The sequence below is a fragment of the Puma concolor genome, chromosome A2 (assembly GCF_028749965.1).
Source record: "Puma concolor isolate L17-30 chromosome A2, mPumCon1.1.hap2, whole genome shotgun sequence".
Taxonomy (NCBI): domain Eukaryota; kingdom Metazoa; phylum Chordata; class Mammalia; order Carnivora; family Felidae; genus Puma; species Puma concolor.
The window spans coordinates 54,052,494-54,060,205 of record NC_141668.1 but is presented as its reverse complement, the minus strand read 5'-3'; the positions used below and the strand labels follow the sequence as shown (position 1 = coordinate 54,060,205).

The window sequence follows — 7,712 nt, the reverse complement described above, 5'->3', positions numbered from 1 at the left end:
GGAGAAGGTGTGACTACTAATGGGTATGAAATGTCTTTTTTGGTGTGATGGAAATATTCTCTAGTTGATAGTGGTGATGGTTTCACAATTCTGGATATAGTAAAACCACTGAATTGTTCACTTTTTAAAAAGGGTGAATTTTGTGGTGTGTGAATTATACCTCAAAAAACTATTCTGTGAGAAAAAGATGCATGTATTATTCATTCAGAACATATTTGAGTATCTCCTGATTGTCAGGCATCTTAATAACCCCACTGTGTGACTCACCTAGAATCTTACTCTTGGTTTGTGATTTTGGGCCTAAATCAGCATGAAAATCACTTGGTTATCTTTTTAAAAAATGGAAATTTCCCAGTGTCCATACCCAGAGATTCAGCCTTAATATAACAGAGATGGGATTTGAGAATGTATGTTTATAACAAGTGCCCTTAAGTATCTCTGATGCAGCTACTTGGGAGGACCACATTTAAAAACAGTGCTCTGGGGGCTTCTGGGTGGCTCAGTCAGTTAAGTGTCCAACTTTTGATTTAGGCTCAGGTCATGATCTCACTGCTCAGGTCAGGATCTCACTGAGCCCCAGGTGGGGCTCAATGCTGACAGTATGGAGTCTGCTTGGGATCCTCTCTCACTTGTTCTCTGCCCCTCACCTGCTCACGCACATGCACAGGTGCGCTCTCTCTCTCAAAATAAATGAATAAACTTAAAAAATAAAAATAAAAACAGTGATATGGGAGAATAAAGTCTCAGTTTTACCAGCTACATTTTTATTTCCTTCTTCTCTTCTTAAAGGGACATTTTCTCCTCCTCCTCCTTCTCCTCCTCCTTCTTCTTCTTCTTCTTTTTTAAAGTTTATTTATTTTGAGAGAGAGAGAGAGAGAGAGAGAATGAGCAGGGGAGGGGCAGAGAGACAGAGAGAAGGAGAGAGAGAGAGAATCCAAAGCAGGATCTGTGCTGTCAGTGTGAAGCCTGATGCGGGGGAAAGGAACTTTACTTTCTGAACTGAATGTGTATAGATTAAAATAAAAACATTTTATTTTTAAAGTTTATTTATTTATTTTGAGAGAGACAGAGTGCGAGGGGAGGAAGGGCAGAGAGAGAGGAAGAGAGAGAATCCCAAGCAAGTTCTGAGCTGTCAGCCCAGAGCCCCACACAGGGCTCCATCCCACGAACCTAGAGATCATGACCTGAGTGGAAATCAGTAGTCCAAAGCTCAACCAACTGAGTCACCTAGGTGCCCTGAAAACATTTTATTTTATTTTTTTCATGTTTCTCAGTGCCTTTGATCAGGTCTTTTTTCAAAATTAGCTGTCCATAATGGTTTGACATTTACGGAGTAAACATTTATGCAGCAGGCTTCGCTTCTTCCGTGGTGGGTTGCTTTTCTGCAGGCTTCTTCTCAGCTGCTGGTTTCTTCGTAGCTGCAGCCTTTTTCCCACCAAAGGTTCTTCTGCTTCTTCACACCAACAGCCTTCTTTCCTTTCTTCCCACAGGCTTCTTGCCTAGATACCCCTTCTCATCTGATTTGGCCTCTAAGCCTACTGCTGCCTTATCCATCTGGAGTTTATGATTCCTGGCCTGGTGAAGAATGGTTGTTCCAGAACATGGTCTTTGCATATGGATTTATGTTCAGCATGATACTCGGGTTATTCAGTGGATTCTTTTTTAGGACTCTGTGATGACTCTTCTTGGATGGTGCTCAGAGGGTTCTTTGGATCTCTGGGCTTTTTCAGGATTCTGCTAAGGTCTGTATTAAGCATCTTGTGCATGGGAAGGTTATAGTCACTCTTGAGAGAGGCAGCCTTATGCCAAGTGCCATACAGATCGTCTAACTGCAGAAAGCACTTTCAGTACAAATGGAGAAACATCCCACATGCCCACGAGGAACAAGTTTCAAAATGTTCAGTTTGCTTACATTAAGTAGATTAATTCCAGGGATGTTTCTGCAGGTCTTGATGGTACTTTTGTCCTCATTATAGATAATGCAGGATCCCCTGCATTGGATACAGCAATTTTTTTTTTTTTTTTTACATTTTGCCCTTGCCATTTCTCATGTACAGAGAGGCATAGACCTTTTTGATCTCATTCTTGGCTTTAAGTGTCTTAAGAAGCAAAACAGCCTCCTTGGTCTTCTTGTAGCCTTCAACATTATCTTCAACTACCGGAGGAAGTTCAGGAACTTCCTCAATACGATGATCTTTAAGACATGAGCAGTGATGATAAGGCTGAGGAGGCAGCCAAGGCAGAGCAGATTACATATTGCTTGTGTTGTGTTCACTCTGTGGTGCCAGTGGTTGGTACAAACATGTGGCCCCCATGACACATATTTCTAGAAGCACCCTGGCCAGAAGAGTGAGTCCCACCACCTCAAACTCTGGGAATTCAAGCCACTGCCCTGCTAGTACCCCAAGATTCAGCACTGGTTTGATGACTGGCTAATTCACTGACAGCATAGTACTATCTGTTGTTTTTGTGCAAGTTGGTGTGAACAAAGTTCACAATATCAGGTCAAATGGGAGCCTTGAACCCAGCAGGCAAAGTATTTTTTGCTCAATGACTGCCCCTTTTTAGAGTACATGGATATCAGTGGATAAGCATATGTAATGGTGGGGACAGGAGAGAGCCCTGCTCTTCTCAACCCTACAGCTCCCACTGGAAAAAAAAGAAAACAAAACATTTTAGAATATTTATTATTATATTTCTGGAGAAATAGTCTATTTCTTAGTTCTCAATGGATTGAAGAAATCACAATAGATGATACTGACAGATTAGAATGTATAAAAATAAACAATGAAAATGGTAAAAAATGGTAGCTGATGAGAAAAACTTGCCTGAGTGTAGGAGACAGTGGGTTAATAGTTATAACAAAGTGATTATTCAAATTTATAAGAAAATTATTAAGATTCCAGTAGATGAATGCAGAAATAAATATGTAAAAAATTTAAAAAAATAAAAGAAGTGCAAATTGACTTCTGGATTATATTTTTATGCTTAATAAAGCAGCAAATTATTAAAATGTTTAGGTCCTATGGTTGTGGTTAAATTGGTGTGGGTTTCCATTTAGGAAAGCAGTGTGAAGTTAGTATAAAGTAGTTTGATCATGTCTCATGAGCCATAAAAATATTTATCTCCTTTGATTCCAATGATATCAGTCATGAAAATTTGTCTTAGAAACATGATTTAACAGAAACAAAAATGTGAATTTTTAGATATTCAGTTGGAAATTGAATAAATGTGAAACAAGTAAATTGTTTGATAATTCATTGTATGTCAATATAATAGACTGTTACACAAGCATGAATTATAAAGACATGCATTATGCTCATACATAAGGGAAACAATACCTAAAAAGGTGTTTGTGCTACAAATAACAGTGGTGGAATGTTTTTAAAAATCCTTAATTTTTTCAACATTTTATTATGGAGATTTCCCAACATACAACAAAGTTAAAAGAATTTTACAGTGAATATCCATATATCACCACTTAAATGCTGCCACTAACATGTTGTTATACTTTATCATATAGTTATATACTGTAATATTTTTATATTTATTTTTCATTAAAAATTTAAAATTCCCCGTTATGCATATTTTTGATTAACAGAGACATAACTTCTAAGTTTCCATTAAAAGATTTAGAACAGTTTCTTGTAAGTTTGTAAACTGGCCACCAGGTGTAGCTCTGGACCCATAGCATCCTGGGATAAGCATCTTGAAGGAAGGTTTTAGAAAGGTAACTTCCAAATGCAATCAGACTTGTTTTGTTCATTCAGTAAGGGTACAGTAAATCTCTTTTTCATTAAGATCTAAAGTAATTTAGGTTACATATTTATTTTATTGTTCATAAAGTCTTTGCCACAATTTCTTTTACCTGGAACTTGACTTTCTGAGTCCACAGCATCCAGGTCAAAAGTTTTGGGTTATGTTATTTGAAATGATTATTTTAAGAAGGTTAAAATTAGTTATGGAAATGCAAATGTTCATATTTTTTTGTACAATGAAAACTCATCTGAACTATAATTTTTCTTTAGTGTGATTTATGTCCTTATCTTTTTAAACATAAACTCTGTAAGGTTTGGAACTATGTCTAGCACAATGACAGGCATGCAGTGAATATTTGTTGAATAGGTACGCAAAAAGAATAATTTGAAACATTTTTCTGAAGGCTGTTTTGAAGGAATTGGAAAATCTATTCTTTAAGAAGTATGATTGTTCCTTTTTATTTTCTTTTAATAAAGGAGAAAATGATTAATTTTAAATATTCTTCATAGTTTAAAAATAGCTCCCAGATAAAAATATTTTTCTGCTTTTAATTGTAAAAAAGAACATTGTCATTTTTAAAGGAAAATAGAGCCTAACTATGTTGAAATCCATTTTAAACAAAAATACTGTCTCTTCTTTTCTTCCCCTTAAAGGAATCCTCAATTTCTCTCTATGTTAGATGCCATCGACTATCAATTTGTTTCTACACACCAGAGGATAAAATCATGGAGGCAAGAACCTAATGGTATGGTCAAATAAACTCTCAACTGGAATAACCAGGGGGAAGGATTTTCCAATTTAAAGTCTCCCCCCCGCCCCTTTTTTAAAGGAGAGAATATTTGATAAGCTGTCTATGAAACAGTAGTTTTGTTTTTTTTTTTTCTCATAAAATAAAGCTATTCAGAATAAAAGGTGTTGGGAGAATTTTAGTGTAAGTAGAGATGTCTTTCTCAAGGAATTTAATATCATGTTTTAGAATTTTTTATAGTAAGATGGAAAGATTCATCATGAATAAACATTATAGTTGTTTTGGGGCACTTGGGTGGCTTAGTCGGTTGAGTGTCCTACTTTGGCTCAGGTCATGATCTTGTGCTTCATGAGGTCGAGTCCTGCACTGGGCTGTGTTGACAGATCAGAGCCTGGAGTCTGCCTGGAATTCTGTGTCTCCCTCTTTCTCTGCCCCTCCCCTGCTCACCCTCTGTCTGTTTCAAAAATAAATAAACATTAAAAAAAAACCAACCCAAAACATTATAGTTGTTTTCAGAAGGATTTTTGTTGTATAGAAAAAAGAAATATTCTAAGAAATAGGACCACAAAATTACTTAGCTCAAGAATTAAATTACTGGCAAACTTTATGTTTTGTCACTGTATTCTGCTTTTACATGTATTCTTTTAATTATACTTGACAAAGAAGAGTCATTTCATATATAGCCTGAAGGGCTGGAACTTTGAGGGTCTTTACTGTTGTTCATTTCCTTGAAAAGTAAGTAATGTCTATATTGCATACCTGTCTTGCATACCTTCTCTCCCTTCCTTTGTCTTTTCTCTCCTCTTTCCCCTCTTTTCTAACCCACGCTTTTTTTTTAAACCATTACTAGTTTGTTTAGAGAAAGATTAGTTACCGCTGAAAGAATTTTACAACAGATATTTGGGGAATATAAAATACTTGTTAAACAAAGTTATACTAGGTACAGATTTAGGTCATTATCACCATGTTCTTTATAACTGCCCCCAAATATACAGATTAATATTTTAACATTTATTTGCTTTTACTTGAATATCTTGATTCATTTTTATCTAACATCAGCTCCACTTAATGATAATCAGCAGATAACTTCAAATTACAATTCCTATTGCAAAGTGTATATGAAAAATGCATGCATAATTTTGATCATGATTATTGTACTTGCCTGAGTCATGGGTTGCATCATCTTCTGCAATCTGATTTATGATTCAGAAACTTTTATTTCCACTATATATTTTCAATCCCTACATAAGCATCAGTCATAGCAGATAAATATGCGATTACAATTTGCTTTAGTAGAAAAATCTGGATAATTTCTTCTGGGCTATTGTAAGAATTTTCAGCTTTTTCTTTAAATAATAAACTTTATGCCCTGCTAAATGACAATTTTTTTCTGTTTCATAATTCTTAGAGGTTATTTTAAATTTTATTTTTTACTAGTTAATGAACTAGACAAAATCATTTTATTTTGCAAGTTGGGAAGGCATGTGGTTTGTTCTCATGTGAATTTAGCACTTTCACAGTAACAATCAGAGCCAGAGTAGCCATAGAAGACTTTGATGTTCTAGGGGAAGGAAACTTTCCCCTTCTTTTCTTCTAGGCTCTTTGGCTGGACTAATATTACATTGAAATAAGACAGATTGACTAAAAAACAAATTTAATTTTGTATGTATGGGAGCCTGACACAGGCAGTAGAAGGTCAAAGATAGTATATATGCCATCTTAGGCTAAAGAGAACAGGGTAGGCATCTGGACTCAAAGGGAAGGAAGACAATTCATAGGAAGACGAGAAGAGCAAATGTTTGCCATGTTATGCAGTTAAGTCTTTCTGATTAAAAATTATCTCTGGTAATTGCTCTCTTCCTGATACAAGTCCCATATCTAAAATTTTTTGGGTAGTTAAGGGGGAGGTAAAAAGCTCTTCTTGAGTCTGAGAGATGCCTTGATTGCCTTCCAGTCAAATAATCCATATGCCAAAGTGGCACATTCTAGGGTGGCTTGTCCTGAACCCCATCAATATAATTAAGTAAACCTTCAGACCCTGACAGAACAATTGATTTTAAAATATACATTGGTTGTTAGTTTAATTTCCTTGCTTTCAATTTTCACCTCCTTTTTGTGTTTAAAAATTGGTGAATATGGAAATGTTATTTTGTTTCACAATTAAAGGCTATGTACAATTATCACAGTGCCCAAGATGAGGTGGGTGCTAGGCATTATGTCTACATTATCTCATGGAATCTTTACCATAACCCTATAAAGTACAAGTAGTGTTGCAGGATTTTTACCGCAATACCCAGGATTCGTTGGCTCGCTGCTTCAAAGAATAAAGAAATGAACAAAACTGAGCAGCAGGCAAAAGTTTATTAGAGTATAAGATCAGAAAGAATAGTATGAAAGTACTCTTTACAAAGAAGGGGCATTGGAAAGTGAATACCCGCAACTATAGGCAAGGGTCTTTGTTTTATACGGTTTTGGTCAGCCCCCTCTTCCCTTCCCCCTTATTCCTTCTCAGGTTCTACCCTCATTGGCTGGATAACTCTAGGTGCTGTGTTGTCCATTTCTTATTGGCTCATTTCCATTGTGTGAGGGGTAGTCTATGACCATACCATTCCTTGTGGGTCATATGTTTTATGGTCTACTTATTTTTAGTCAGGTTTTTTGTCAAATTCCTGAGGGAAAACTGAGGGGGAGTTGGTGGTGTCTGTTACATTCTTAAGAGGAACCTTATGCCTGAGGGGGTTTGCTGTGGTCAGACACTCCCAGCATTGTTCCAAAATATGTGTTTTTCCCCACCCAAGGACCTCAGGTTCTAATCTTTCCCTACTGAATCCTATCTTTTCCTACCATAGTAGTAGTATTCTTTTACAGAGGATGAAGGAAAATGAGGCACAGAGACTAGGTTCTTAGCAAGGATCACATTTATCATCGTTGAAATTATGTGTGGGGAACCAGGGTAGATACTGAAGACACTAAGACGTATGAGTCTTTATTCTAGAAAATCTTCAGTATGGGTTATTGAGACAAGGCATATCTGAAAAAAAAAAAAAAAAAGAGAGAGAGAGATAAGACCTTTCATTTTTTTGGCAAGTGCCATAAATATTACAGTAATATCTCCTGGGAGAAGTGAGTCAATTTTGGGGTTGGAAAAATTATCTGAGACTATTCTAGAGACCAAAGTGAAGTGCAACTCTACTATTTTTTCATG

General features: G+C 36.1%; 1 pseudogene; it reads right to left on the bottom strand.

The window, feature by feature from the left end:
- Positions 1 to 1,341: 1,341 nt before the first annotated feature.
- LOC112866361 (large ribosomal subunit protein uL4 pseudogene) lies at positions 1,342 to 7,433 on the bottom strand (annotated as a pseudogene).
- Positions 7,434 to 7,712: the final 279 nt, after the last annotated feature.